This window comes from Melanerpes formicivorus, unplaced genomic scaffold (genome assembly GCF_026170545.1).
Source record: "Melanerpes formicivorus ecotype bairdi unplaced genomic scaffold, bMelFor1.0.p_v2 SCAF_19, whole genome shotgun sequence".
Taxonomy (NCBI): domain Eukaryota; kingdom Metazoa; phylum Chordata; class Aves; order Piciformes; family Picidae; genus Melanerpes; species Melanerpes formicivorus.
The window spans coordinates 8,627,304-8,642,237 of NW_027142371.1; the positions used below are offsets into that span (position 1 = coordinate 8,627,304).

Here is a 14,934-nt window from a genome sequence, read left to right on the forward strand (position 1 = left end):
ATCACATATTGCTAACATTAACACGATGCTTATCTCTTAAATATGCAGTCAGGAACAGGACAAAATCCTGTCTCACTGACTCTTCTCTTAGAAGGACAAAGTAGCCAGAAGTTTCTATGCATTAGAATTACACATTAAAAAAAAAAAAGGAGAAAAAAAATCCAGGTACTCTGGACTGCTGCAAACTGTGCCCACTCAAACAGTTCTGCAGGTCAAACTGTGTGTGTATACACACTAGCTGTGTGTATGTAAGATTACTAATTCCCATTACAAGGCAGCTGTCATAAACACCCTCGTTTGTCTCAAGAGGGTAATAAAGTAATTGCTGTGATACTGAAAGATAAGGGCCCTGTGATGCCTGTTCAGCACTGCACCACCAGGATTCGGTCCTGGGAGTTACAGTGATAGACTGTCCTAGTCCTTCCACAGCAGCCAGACCAAGTCTTGTTTCTAAATAGTAGTTGTGGAAATGCCCACCCTGATCAGCAGCATTGGGGCAGTGCTTGAACTGCTCACATACAAATTACATGTCTGCACACATTCAACAAAAGCCCTTTTTGCTCCTGCAGACATCTTTTCCAGTGGAGGTGTGAGCTGGTTTCCACAGGAAGTTTTTCCAGCAGAAATATCAAGAGAGGGTAGCTTGGCTGCCCCCTTTGCAGGCTGGGGCAGAGAGGAAGAACTCCCACCTTGCATCACAGGGAACAGGCTACTTGGGGATCACCCAAACTCTCCTGCCAGATCAATTTCCCCAGACAGGCACCAAGAGAAGATCCACATCCTAGAAAAGGCTGGGGCTCAGGCTCATGCATAGGAGCAGTCACCCAGTGGGTGGAGCAAGAAGCAGCCCCAGAGATCTGATTATTTCAGAGGAAAGAATCAGATAACAAGACCTCATCTCCACTGATAATTTTCACCCTACAGCAGAGCTCACTCAGGCCCACCACACACCACTTGCCTTCATGCAGGAATGAGCCTTTCTGCCGGGGTCCATACAGCCCCTCCGAGCCTCAGTGCTGAGGGGCTGCCATTAACCCCTCCTGCCCCGGCTTTGCTCCCGCTGGCTCCCCCTGCTGGGGAGTGGGGAAGCAATGGGCAGTTATCCCGGCAAGGACGGCAACGGAGAGAAGCAGGGAGGTAGCTCTTTCCTTGGATATTCAGCTGTCGGAAGGGCAGGGTACTCAGGGGGTACAAACAGCCATGAACTCCCAAATCCTGCTAGGATAATGCCAAGCATCGTTATTTTATCCCAGCCTGGCCGTGGGTGTCCCCACAAGCATCGTTATTTTATCCCAGCCTGGCCGTGGGTGTCCCCATACTCGTCCTCATCCTCCTCTCATCTCTTGCTGAGGAAAACCACAGTGAGACCTCCATGCAGCCAGGAGCCTTTCCCCGGGACAGCCAGGAGCCTTTCCCTGGGACAGCCAGGAGCATTTCCCCGGGGCAGCTAGGAGCATTATTTCCCCGGAACCGTAAGCAAAGAGGCTCCTTCGCTCGCCATCTCGTGGTGGCAGCAGGCGGCTTGCCACGGCCCCGTGTCCCACATCCCCGGGTCCCACATTCCCTATCAGGAACAGGGCAGGAGACGGGGCGCGGCTGTGCCACGGGGTGCTGAGGACCCGCAGCACCCGTCTGCACCAAACGATGGTCAAGTGTGCCTTTAATCGTCCTGAAGCAAGTGTGACCACCCCCAGTGGTGCCAGTGGGCTTACACCTGCACATGCAGGTCCTCTCGGTGCAAGTCGCTCAGTCATACCCCAGAAATTTCCCCCGCCTGACAGGAAATGCAGAGGGACATTAACACGGCGGGGGCGGCAATGTGTCAGCCATGCAGAGATTTCATGCTCCCAGTCTTGTAATAGATTTTAAATGTCTGGCTCTTCCTGTCCCCAGCTCACCAGTTCTGGGTGGCTGCACTCAGGGAGCCCAAAATTGATGTAGGTATCAGATGTCTCGCACCCTTGCAAGTGCCTGCAATAGGAAGGGACCTGTGGCAAGACCCCCTCCATGACAGGGGGACCACCAGGGCAGTGGGTGGGCAGCTTTGTACTGGAAACAGCTTTGCAAACACTGGCAGTGTGGTTGAAAACCTCAAAGGCAAAGCTGCTGCCTCAAACCCTTTTAGCACTCTTTTTTTCTGGGCAGCCCATGCAGGACCCTGTACCATCCCTCCAGAATGGGCAGGCAGGGCTGGTGGCTGAGCCCCAGGGAGCTCTGCCACGGTGTCATCCCACACCAGGCTGTAGGCAGGGCCCTGCACCACCGACGTGCACACACTCGAACTGCAGGCTCAGCCAAATGGTTTTCATTAAACCTACAAAGGGAAATTCGCCCCAGAAAGAGCAGATGCCTGGAAGCTCTTCCAAGCCTGAATACCAAAGCATGGCTTCTGCAATATGCCCCCTCAGGCAGGGTACTCCAGGACCTGCTGTGCAGCCCCAGTCTCTCCTCCAGCATGTTTCACCCTTCCCGCCTCTTCGTCACTTCCAGTTCCCCAGCAGACACCCTTTTCCTGGTTTTCCCCTCTAATCTGGGATGAACAACACAAAAGGAGCAATTTGGCTCTCCACCCCTTTCCCGTCCTCCCTCCTCCCCTGTCTGGCAGGTCTGTGTTATTATTAAGACACTTGAGATTATGGTTGTCGGAAGTCGAAGAATGACAGCAAAGAACCAGATGCTGTACACTGATAAATCACAAGGGCATTATGCAGAGGCAGCTGTACCATATAAAAGCCTAGTTTTTATACCACACCATGATTTTCCATGTGGCATCGTATGGTTCCAGCATCTGGGCGTCACCGTCAATGTCTCCCGTATATTTTGCTGAGCACTGTCATTATGATAATGAAGAAATTGCAGCAGACGTTAATTGCAGCTCCCACTGGCTATTGCAAGAACTGGAAGGCATTGGAGCGGGCTGGCAGGGCCTCTCTCATCTCACGGGGGGTTTCTTCACTGTGTTGGCAATGGACAAGAGGGGTCTGGATGGCTCCGGGTGCTGTGAGCAGCATCCAAGCTCTGCTTTCCCAGAGACTAGCCCCCAGTTTGGGCTGGCTGTTGCTGGTCAGTATGCTGGGATGAAATCTGCAGGTCTCTGCTCAGTTCCTACTGCAGAGACTTGTAAATTCACTTCCCCTGCTCGGTTTTCTTATTAGTCTTAGCAAAGAGCTGCCACGGACTGTGTGTGACAGGGAAATCCCTGTGTCCCCTCCTCCATGTTCCCTTCCAGAGCAGTGGGCAGGGGTCAAGAGTCAGGAAACCCACTGGAGGAGCGGCCCTCAGGCTCGTAGCACTTGGTTTGCGTCTGGACAGAGCCCTCCAGCAGTTAATCCAGGAGGATTGAGGGAGGAGGAGGATGGAGGGAAGGGAAGGAAAGAACTTACAAGTTTATCCTCTCTCTGTCATGCATTCAATGATGTCAAGGCCCTGAGCTAGAAGTGCCACACCACAAACAACTCATTTCCAGACATGGATGTATGGAAGCAATATGTCCCCAAATGCTCATGACATTACAGTGGCTTCAACAAGGACCAGGAACATTTGCTGCTTCCATGAGCAATTGCCTTTGTACCCACATAAATCTCCTTGCAGGACTGGCCTCACCTGCTTGTGTTTGTCAAAGGCCATGAGACTTGCCTTGTCTTGGGTGTGAGCTTAGGGCATCACGGTAATTGCTAAACCAGGTGGGATCTCAGTGCTGTGACCACAGCACAGGTGACATTGGAGCCACATTGGAGCCACATTTGAGGGCAGTTGCTTGGAGATGCAGGGAGTACAGGGGCAGGAAGATCTGAGCCTCTGGTTTGTCACCCCATCACTCAAGCTGTCCTGATGAGGGGGCTGGTAGAGCTGTTCTACAGGTGGCCCAGCCCTGGGCATGGGGACATTAGACACTGTGACAACCCCTGGGCTGATTCATAGTGATGTCTGACAGTTGTCTCTGTGTGATGGTTTTGGTGTCACCCTGGGAGGGCATCATAAGGAGGGTGGCATGCAAAGCCTCAGGAATCCACCACAGGTATGTTCTCACTTGGCAGCAGTGAGTGAGGATGGGCAGAATTGCTGCCCTGTGAGTCACTCTGCATTAACCACTGTCAGACATGAGATTCCTGCTTTCTTGCTCTGCTGCCTGGCAGAACCCGGGCTGGTGTCAGTGGTGTGACTCATGGCGGGGAGCTGGGGCCTGGGGTTTATTGCATGGGGACTGGAGACTCTGGTAGCCACCTCACATTTACTCTAGTGAGTGTCAAGGACAAGTAAAGCATCGTGCCCCAAGGCTGCAGCAAGGGACCCTGAACACAGCAGACTGGATCAGGACAATCCCAAACCCTTCCCCCAGAAATCCATCAAAGCTTTTCAGAGTTTCTAAAGCCCATAAAAGTGGGTACTTCCACTTCCCCCTTCTTGACCCTTGTTTCTTTCCAAACAGCTCTATAAAGTTGCACATGGGATTGATGATCTGCCAGGTCGTTGCTGGTCTGACCACCAGTAGCAAAGATTGGGAAATCCTCACATTTCTCTTCCAGCTCTCATTTGAGAGCAGAATCTGTGACAGTAGTATGAGCCTTTTGCTATGCCTCATGCCAGGGCCCCAACTGCTCCAGCACCCTTGGGATGTCACCATCAACTGTGAGAGCTGGCCTCTCTGTCCTGTGTAGCCAAAGAACTGACTTTAGAAATGATCTCATTTAATTTCTTATTGCTCACAGTGGCCTGTGGCATCATAATCCATCCCTTGGGGCAGACCTGAGGCAAGAGGAACTCTCTGCAGCACTGGCCAGCTTGCTTGTGCCCAGGAAGACTTTGCTAGAAGGCAATGGCCAGGCAGACTAACACAGCACTAAACCTCTCCCTCTCTGAGGGTGGCACTGGCAGTTGCAGCAGTAACCTGCTTTTTTTCTGATGGGCAGTGGAAAATATGATGAGTAAATGTATTTAGCTGCAGCTTCAATGGAAAACTACTCTGGGTGCCTGATCCTGATTGTGGAGCTGTCTCAGGAGATGCAGTGTGCCAGAGTTTAATGTAAACTCAAGTAGGTTGGTAAAATGGGTGATTTTTCCCCTGTAAGGGAATGTTTTAGCTGCCTGTCAGCTAGAGACCATGGCTGCAGGTGTGTGTGAGCAGGTCACAGGGGGCTGATAACAGTGCCTGTGTAACACAATGTGGGAATCACCACCTCTGCCAGGGATGGGATGCCAGGCTCCTCATGGAGGCAGTCCTGGGGTGCAGTTTCTGCAGGGAAGAGTTCCAGCTGGGGTAGCTTGGAAAACTGATTCATGGAGCATGAAATTAAAAGGGATTCAAGAGGTGTAGTAAGGCTCTCAGGAAAGGGACACAGGACTGTAACGTGCTGCTGACACTGCCAAAAAATGAGGGGAGGGAGGTGTCATGGAACTGAAGCAAGCATAGTACTTTGTTCACTAGACTCAAAAACATTTAATATTACACTGAAACAGAAAATAAAAGCATTTGTTGAGATCAAACAGAATTCATGACAGCCATTGTCAAACCTCCAGCTACCAGGAAAGAGATGACCACCAGCCATTAAACCCATGGAGAGTGCCAGCAGAGAAGATGCACCCAAAGCAGCTGCTGGAGCATCACTGCTAATTGTGGCTTATGGCTCTGGTAGCCAGGGAAGGTTTGTGGCTGAGCCATACCTGAGCAGTGAGCTAATTCCCCAGTGGCACTGGTGCAGTGTCTTTCTCCCATGGGAAGTTCCCCACCTGTCCTGGTCTTACTCTCCATGTGTTTAATGCACCCTGAGCAGTAGCAGTGGGAGTCACCCATAGTCCCAGCAATGCCTCTGCACGTCTGGGCAGTGCATAGCAACCCTATGGTATGGGCTTCCACATAAGCGTGGGCACACAGAGTTGTCACAAGCAGGCACCAGGGTTCAGTGCCCAGCAGTGCCAGGAGTAGCCCCATTGCCCATCGTGTGGGGCAGGCACTCCCACAGCTTGTGATAGCAAGTCCACCATGGAAGGGTTGTCATGGTCTCCCTGTTCCGGGCAGATGTCTTCAGCAGAAAGAAAAGGCCTGGGGGACACAGGGAGATCTTCCTGCAGAGGAAGGAAAAAAAAAAAGAGGGGTGGGGGGGGAGGGAAATAAAAAGAAAAGGAGAATTAAGGAAGAGGGAGGCTGCCCATCTCAGCTCATTGCTGCCTGGCACCTGTGTCCCAGGGCAAGCATCCAAGCGCTCCAAGAGCAGGCGCGGTGCCATCACGGCAGATGGGCACGAAGGCAGGCAGCCCCAAGCCCGCAATCCTGCCGCAGCTCGGGGAGGGGGGCGGCTGTTTAGGGCAAATTTCCCAGCTGAGAATGTCAAAACAGCTGCCAGTCTGGAGTTTATACACCTATAATTAAGGGGGTATGTGATTACTAATCCAGCTCAAACGGGGCTGGATTAATTGGCAAACCTAAAAATAGCATCCGTGGCCATGTAAGGCAAGCTTTTGTGTGCGGTTTAAATTAGGAAAGTAGGCTCTGGCTGGTTGGAGTGTGCTGGGAGAGACAGAGGCATCCTTCTGCCTCTAGACAGCCTGTGTGGGCCTGATCCTGCAGAGGGACAGGAGGAGCCTGCACTGCACCATGGTATCCAAGAGAAAGAGCCTGGAGCAGGGAAGGAGCCAGGACAGGAGGGCAGTGGCCTCAGCCCTGGAGAGATGTGACCTGGGGGATTGAGGGACCACTGCCCTTGGAGGCAACTCCTTGGCAGCCTCAAACGGAGCTGCTCTGCTTTCCCTCCCTGCACACTCAAGACCCAACTGATTTTACCGCATCATCTAATTTATAAGAGTCCCCAGCAAGTTTGCTCTCTCTATTTGCCATGCCCAGCAGCTTTACATGGTGCAAAGGGACTTTCTGGATTACTGGAGCCTACCTGTCCCCACCAGGGGACATCCCATTTCCCCACACTGCTCCTGGCCAGATTTACACCAGCACAGCCAACAGCAGAAGAATCCCCATTGACTTGTGCTCTGTGATCTGCTCCCTTTCTCAAACACTCATCTACCCAAAGCCAGACTGCAAGGTTAAATTGCTTTTAATTTTTGTTTAATTATCTGCAGTGGCACAAATAACTAACAGCATTGATTTGAACTTGGCACACAAAGGCAGGTTCCAAATGGCAAAGCATATTATGGGATCGAATTATTAAATGTAGCTAATGAGCAAAATAATGATGTGGTGCCAAGCTATAAAAGGTTAGACTTTAAAGTTGTCACAGTTCATGAGCAAGAAAGATTTAATCGCATTCTTAATCAAATATTTATATGATAATGTGTTTTAATCAAAATAATGGCAATTAATTTGGAAAGGAATATATTGTACACTTCCTTTATGGAGGTTTTTTGCTGTGGGGTTACAGAGCTCATATTTCCTTACTCAACAGTCAGTCCGTCCCCGTTGTAAGATATTGCAGCCATCTGTGCCTGAGGACGTGTTGGTGGAGCAGCACTCTGCAGGAGAAATTCAAGACTTGCAGGTGCCCTTCATCCCACACAGAGCCTCCTGCCTGCCTTCCTGGGTGTCCTCCTGGGGTCTTGCTTTGTCCCACCATGGGGCTGGGCAGTCCTGGCTGAGCAAAGCATGTGGCGGCAGGACCCACACTGGCATCCTCCGGTGAGCCAGGGCCCCTCACTATGTCTTTGAAGCACTCACTATTCACAAATGATTTAGCTGCTACCTCTTTGCCTCTGAATCCTGCCAAATCTCATAACTCCCCTTGGCAGCTGATGCTATTGCAATGATTTCCAGCTGTGCAAGAAGCAGCTTAAAATGGCTGCTGTGCTGGAGCACCAATCCTCTCCTTCCCCTTCCTCCTCCCCTGGGCAGGGAGACAAGGGGATGCTCAGCCAGTGCTCACCCCTTCTCTGGGGCCCTGCAGCCCCTCCTGCCCTGCTTTGGCAGAGCTCAGGTCTGCTGCTGGATGCTGAGCATTAAGATACAGTGAGTTCTGCTCTGGGCTTTTAGTCTGGTGGGTTAAGAATATAAAAATGGCCAGTTTAAGGAAGAAACAGCAAGCTTTGATTCCAAGTGCCTGCAAAGCATGGAGGTGGCTGTCCTCTCCACTCCTGCTGAGATACCACTCGTGAATGCCATGAAGGAAGGGCCATGGAGGATGAAGAGGCTGTCCACGTGTAAACCTGCCAGCTTGAAGGAAAAAAAAATAAGTCTGAAATGTTGCCCAAAAACTCAAAATGAAACTTGTTTGAAATTTTAAGAAGACTGGAGGACCATTTCTAGCAGGCACTGCAACAGCCACAACACTGTGAGAAAATATCACCTCTTAAGGAGGGCATCAAAGGCCTTCCAACACAATTAGCATCCACACAATTCCACAGTTTCTACTAAACAGAGCTTCCAAATCACCACATTTGCTAAATGAGGGGCAAGATCTTCAAAACACCATGCCAAGTGAAACAGAGCCTACTGAAAGGGAGCACCACTCACCCAAAATCCCTGGTGAGGATTCCCAATAAGGATATTCCACTATTCTATGCATAGCTCCAACAAAGCTTTTGAAAAGAAGAAAAGGACTGTCAGGACTGCAGTAGCCTCCCAGCTGGCTCCTGCAAACCAGCCGTGAACTGCCCATACAAGTCCCACCTGTGCTGCGGTGTCCACTGTTAGGGGCAGGCAGAGCAGCTGGGCAGGAGGCACTGCTGGAAGCAGGCTGCAGGGACTCACAAGGCCATCACAGCACTGTTTGGTGATCAGCCTTGGCCAGAATGTGTCAGTCGTGGAGCCACGCAGCTGCTGGGGATTCAACCAAAACCACCCTGACAGTGTCAAGATGCTGGCCCCTCCTCTGGGCCCTTGGCACAGGTCTCTGCCTATGCACAGCTCAGTATTTTCTCTCCTCCCCTGTTAGCTCTTGTGCTGGGTGGATGAAGCTGAGCTTTACACTGCCTGGCCTTAACACTTCATCAGGAAGCTAGAATTTTTTGGTTAAGTGCTAAGTTTGAAGTTTCTGTTGGAGTCAAGATGAAAAGCTTCCAATGAACCACCTTTGACTGGAATCACTTCTGTCACCTTCACTCCAGCCAGATGTTTCCTAATTACTTATCTGTCAATACTTTGGGTTTGTTTTGTTTTGTTTTTAATGCACAGACATTCCCTCTAAGTGAGAAACAGCGTAAGGTTCTTGTGTCCTGTCTTTGCCTGAGTGAAATAAACCAAGCTAAGCTTCATCACCAAGGCTGGCTTTTATGCTTGAACATGCAACTTAACATCAAAAGCTTGATCTTTTTCATTATTCAGCAAGGCCATTAGACCAGCTTCAGCAGGAGCCAAATGGCACATCATAACTTGGGATTTAAAACTTTTATTTTTAAAGCTAGATCTGAGTCATGCAGCTTTTTCCTGAGCTTGAGATGGTTTCGTGTAATAACTCAGGGCCAGAATCTGCCACCGTTACTCACGTCAGTGAAGGCTTACTTACATGAATAGACTTATTGAAGTAGTGCTACTTGGGGTGAGTAATGGTTACAGAATCAGGTCTGATCCTTCTCCCATGAAAAAACTATTCCTGCTGATCTGAGTCAGTTGCTGGGTCCTGCAAGGATGTCCTGTCTCTGACGCATGCAGCAATTACTTCAGAGGTAGAAAAGACTAAGGAGGAAGCTTTGAAGACTTCAGTTCCCCAAACCTGCCACCACTGGTGGTGCAAGGCTGCCCTGGCAGGGAGCAATGATCTGATCTAACAAGGCAGATGTCGTTATGTGTCAGTCATTTGAGACATTTGGCATTGATTTGCTATTTGGCTGCTGTCAGAAATCTTTCACTTTGGGAAAGCATCCCAAGGATCCCGATGTTACCGGGAAAAGGAAGGGGAAAACCAGGAGAACTGATCCCTGAACAATTCTGTGGTCATTTTAAAGGTTTTTTTCTATTTGTTAAGAGAAAACAAAAATCCAGTGCCTGTCAAAGTGTCCATAGATAATATTCCAATATGCCAGGAGAGGACTGAATTAACCAAAAAGAAATCCATATAATAATTGTTCAATAGATTTAACCATCTTCAAAGCCAAGCATCATTCCTCAATGAAAGGAGGATCAGGCCAGTAAAGCCTTAAGAGTTTAAAGTTTTTTGATAGCTGGTATTTTTTTCTTCAAATGAGACTAAGCAAACCTCTGCCTGTAGCCCTCATCACTCCACCACAAATGCTTTGTCAGTGTATGTGTGACAAATTCATTATAGTGATAGAAAAATCTCAGAAGAAATGAATATTCAAAAAAATTTTATATATATATATATTTTTTTAGGCTGCTGACTTCAGGGAATGCACTTCTGCTTCTAAAGCTGTGTGTTTTCCTCATTAGCTCTCTCCCTTTCCCAGTTCTTTTCAGAAGTGATTAGAAATGGTTTTATTTTCAGCTCGCCTGGGGAATGGCATTAGCAGCAGAACAAACCAAGCCATCAGAGTCTTGCTGGCAACAAGAAGTGGCCCATCAGCAAACTTTTTAGAGAAAACATCCTGAAATTACTCTCTCAGTCTCGACTACCTGATGCATATCCACAGAAAGATGCTTGCATGGGGTTATCTCACAAAACTTCATCACTGAAGGGTCTTGTCCTCACAGCTCTGTAGAAACACAGGGGCACAGCTCGGTGGATCCATCCTCTAGCGGAGCCTGGGCTGATCCTGCAGCCAGAAGGAGCGGACCACAGGCAACAATAACTTACCAGACAGAGATGCATAGCTCTTGCTCACTGCAAAGGCAGTGCAAACAGCAGAGGACTGCTGTCTCTTGCTCACTGCAAAGGCAGCGCAAACAGCAGAGGACTGCTGTTTGTCTCTTGCTCTAGTCACCATCAGTAAATTGCAGAACTTTCTAATATTGGGCAAATGTCATTTCAAGGAGCACAGTTCCCATTTGTGAATCTCATTAAGGCTGACAAAAGCAGGAGGCCACCACTGCCCATTATCTTTCACATTTCCTTACCTTCATCACTTGGACATGCTGGTCCTGTCCCAGTGCTTATGTGAAGCACTGAATTATTGATCTGCAAGTCCTGGGTCTCTTCTTGACAGGTTGCTTTGTGCAGACAACAGGGATAAACACAAAGAAAGCTTCTCCCAGGCTGTGACTGTGTTACCCAGCTCCGGAAGATCCCACCACCAGTGGCCCCACGAGGTGCCACATTCCTGACTTTGCACAGGAACCAGGCAGAGATCCTCCTCCCCATCCTCACCTCCCCTTGACACCTCAATTAAAAAGCTGCCTCGTTATCATCCTGTACTTAATTAAGAAGTTGAATTAATAAGTAGCCTGGGCTGTTTAATTATTAATTAATCCTTGGTTAATAAGGACATCAGGAACTAGTTCATAGGGGAATCATTTCAATATATTAAGGTGAAATAAGCAGGTAAGGTGAATGAGTTAAATGTCCTCATGAAAATAGTTCTGGGCCCTGCCTGAAATGAGGTGTCCCCCAGTCCAGATGTGGAGTGCTCTTTCCTGCCTCCTCCAGCCCCAAATCTAGGTTGGAAATGTCTAAAATGCTCATTTGTTCTTGGTTCTGCTGGTGCTGCTCCCCAGAGCTACTGTCTGGTGCTTGCTCCCTGGGACATTCCTGTCCCTGATGGAAGGGAGGACCTGGGGCAGGTGTCTCTGCAGCAATACAGAAGGGTGGTGTCACTTCAAATGAGCACTAAAATAAAGGAAGGAATAAGTACAAAAGACAATCTAAACCAACCTTTGTCTGTCCTGCAGTGTAACTTGGTAGTTGAAGTTTAAACCAGTTCTAGACTGACCAAACAACATTTTTTGGGGCTGAAGGAGAGGTCTCAAAGGCACTTGAGCACAAGGCAGGTGCAAGAGGTGCTGAGGGTCCTGTTTGCAGAAGGAAATACTGTTCCCTTGGGCTCAGGCAGTGCTCATCTCAGTTGTACCCAACTCAGTATGTTGCCTGCAGTTTGATAACACAAAGTGTTTCGTATTTTTCAGTAGGAAAGTGTGAAGAATTATGTTGATGTTTCCTTCTCATTTTGATACAGTAACTGTCTTGTTTCCATATTAATATTGATCTCAAGGTGTATATACATATACATACACACACATTCTGCATCAAAAAAACACTCCCATTACCATATAACATTTCAAATTCAGCAAAAATAGAAGCAGTTAATTTTTCCTGATGGTATTGGTTTGAAATTTTCCATCCACAAACCATTTTGAAATCCCAAACAAAACCAAACCCAGAGTTCTTTCCCACACAACAGATGCAGTGCAATGATCTCAAGGGAAATGCATTTTTACTTCATTGTTGCTTATGGTGACTTCTCTTCATGTCTGGTTTCAAAGAAGATATTGAGTGTGGCAACAAAACACCTTTGCTGACACATGATTACCTTTATTTCCCGTGATAACATCGTCATTTCCAATCTGAGTATTTCAAGTCTGGGAAATACAAACATTATTATTATTGCCATGTTGGTAAATGATGTTATTGGTTTATTCCAAGGACACCAATTAACGGTGCTCAGTTTTATTCCAAAATTTGTTGGCCAACCTGAAATAAAACCCAACATAAATTTGTCATTAACAACCCCAGCAAGGAGGGAGCTGGGGAGGGAGGCATTTATTGATAAATACTCCAGACACAAAATCTATAAGCAAAATTGAACTGGAAATTCAGCATCCTCATAGAAAGATGCAAAATGTGTCCAGTTCTGGGCCCCTCAGTTTAAGAAGGACATTGAGACACTTGAACATGTCCAGAGAAGGGCAACAAGGCTGGGGAGAGGCCCTGAACACAAGCCCTACAAGGAGAGGCTAGAGGCCCTGAACACAAGCCCTACGAGGAGAGGCTGAGGGAGTTGGGATTGTTCAGCCTGGAGAAGAGGAGGCTCAGGGGAGACCTTCTTGCTGTCTACAACTACCTGAAGGGTGATTGTAGCCAGGAGCAGGTTGGTCTCTTCTCCCAGGCAACCAGCACCAGAACAAGAGGACACAGTCTCAAGCTGTGCCAGGGGAAGTTTAAGCTCGAGGTGAGGAGACAGTTCTTCACAGAGAGAGTCATTAGCCATTGGAATGGGCTGCCCAGGGAGTTGGTGGAGTCACCGTCCCTGGAGGTGTTTGAGAGGGGATTGGACATGGCACTTGATGCTATGGTTTAGTCATGAGGTCTGTGGTGACAGGTTGGACTTGATGATCTTTGAGGTCTCTTCCAACATTGCTGATTCTGTGATATTGCAGTGCTAGTGGAAGTCAGTGCTCCTCACACTTCCTAGTTAGCTCTTTTTGGTGTCTAGTGTTTCTCTAATGTCAATGTCTGCTGTTTGCCCAAGTGTCAGCAGAAAGGAGCTGAAAGCAAATGCAACTTATCTGATGACAGAAGGAAGTTCTGGTTAATTTTGGATTCTTTTTTTTTTTTTTCCCTGACACAAAGCTGTATTTTCATAATGTCTCATCCCAATATAGTGCCAAAAACACATGGTGTCTCAGACTTAGCCCTGTTTTACAAGCGGTGGAGAGGAGGAGGCTCAGTGGATTTTTCATATCATTTTACCTGCTGCCCTCCTCCTTGTCACTGCATAGGAGAGGCTCAGACCCAGCCTTCCCATTCCTGAAAATAAAGGTTAAAGATAAATCTAACTGCAACTATTAGCATCAGTCATTCAAGAAAAGTATTGGAGAGCTGAAGAGTAGTCAGTGGCCTCTAACCTGGAGAGAAATGGGAGGGAATTTTTTGTTGGCTAATTGAAAGTATCAATAATCAAAAAGAGAAAGTTCATTTCCTTGTTTCCCAACACCTGCTGTAACAACAACAAAGTGTCAGAATACTACCTGCTGAATGGTCATTAACTAACTTCTGTTTGATTAGCATTCAAGACTCTCACAGAATCACAGACTCTTAGGGGTTGGAAGGGACCTCTGAAGCTTCCTCTGCAGTTTTTATATAACACAGACTGACAGCCGTCTGCATTGTCTTTCCAACAAGCAGCCCCTAAAGCCCACTGAGCTCTGTCTTGATGTGGAAACCCAGGTAATTATTTCACCTGAGAAACAACAAGAAGGTTATTGACTTCCAGAGCTTGACAATAAAGGCTTCGTAGACTCTGTTCCAGCATAGACAGGTCATGCTGTACTAGTGTTCTTGTGGCTTGAAACCATTCAAGGTTGACAACAGTTTTTATAGATGGTAACTGAATTATTGTATTTAATGAGCTTCATATCACTAGGAGGAAGGGCATGAATTTCTGCCATCACTTTCAATACATAAGTGAAGGAGCCATCAATCTGCTTGCTCAAGGCTTCCCACAGGCCTGTGGCAAAGCAGATGTGCAGCCTATCCAGCAAGACATTTCTAATATAGGACTCTGCTCTGCCAGTTCCAGCTCTACAGAAACCAAAGGGTCCCTACATCTCTCCTACAGATCCCCCTGGACACTGTCAGAGAAAAACCCATCAAGGGCTGAATGGGATTTGTGCCTTAGCCCACTTTCAGCACTGTCACACACCAAGCAAGAAAGGATGGAAAGAAAGAAGACAAAGAAAGATGACAAAGAAAGATGCAATTGATTTCATGTGCACCAGACTCCACATAACAAATGCAACTCATTGAGGTCAAGGACTTGTCAACTAGCAACGTGGATATAGTCTTGAGAACAAAGCCTGCTTCTAAATTTTCCCCACAGCCAATGTTGCAGTAACAACTTGGAAAAGCTTTCAAAGTATTTACCAGCTGCTGTCTGTTGCCCGGCGTGGAAGGTCCCACTCTGTCACCTGCACAAATCCACTTGTACTTCCCCACATGTTCCAAAATCCAGTGGTGATACTAAAGCATAAATCTACCTACCCCTCATGTCAACTTAAGAATATTTTCTGCAGTGCTTATTGCAGCCAGAGATTCCCCTTCGTCCTGAATTTTGCCTCCCTGTAGTCATATAACAACAGTTACAGATTTGGGAGGGAGCAATAGT

The 14,934-nt window shown here is 47.9% G+C and overlaps 2 long non-coding RNA genes across 2 annotated transcripts; both read right to left on the reverse strand.

Annotated features, from left to right (window-relative positions):
- Positions 1-6,618: 6,618 nt before the first annotated feature.
- On the reverse strand, positions 6,619-11,201 carry LOC137447125 (uncharacterized). The gene is made up of 3 exons (XR_010988794.1): positions 10,952-11,201; positions 10,511-10,650; positions 6,619-8,155 (listed from the first exon to the last, which is right to left on the reverse strand). It is a non-coding gene; the product is annotated as an uncharacterized lncRNA (long non-coding RNA).
- A 1,158-nt stretch (positions 11,202-12,359) lies between these two features.
- On the reverse strand, positions 12,360-14,731 carry LOC137447126 (uncharacterized). Its single transcript, XR_010988795.1, has 3 exons — positions 14,694-14,731; positions 13,521-13,577; positions 12,360-12,409 (listed from the first exon to the last, which is right to left on the reverse strand). It is a non-coding gene; the product is annotated as an uncharacterized lncRNA (long non-coding RNA).
- Between the last annotated feature and the right edge of the window lie 203 nt (positions 14,732-14,934).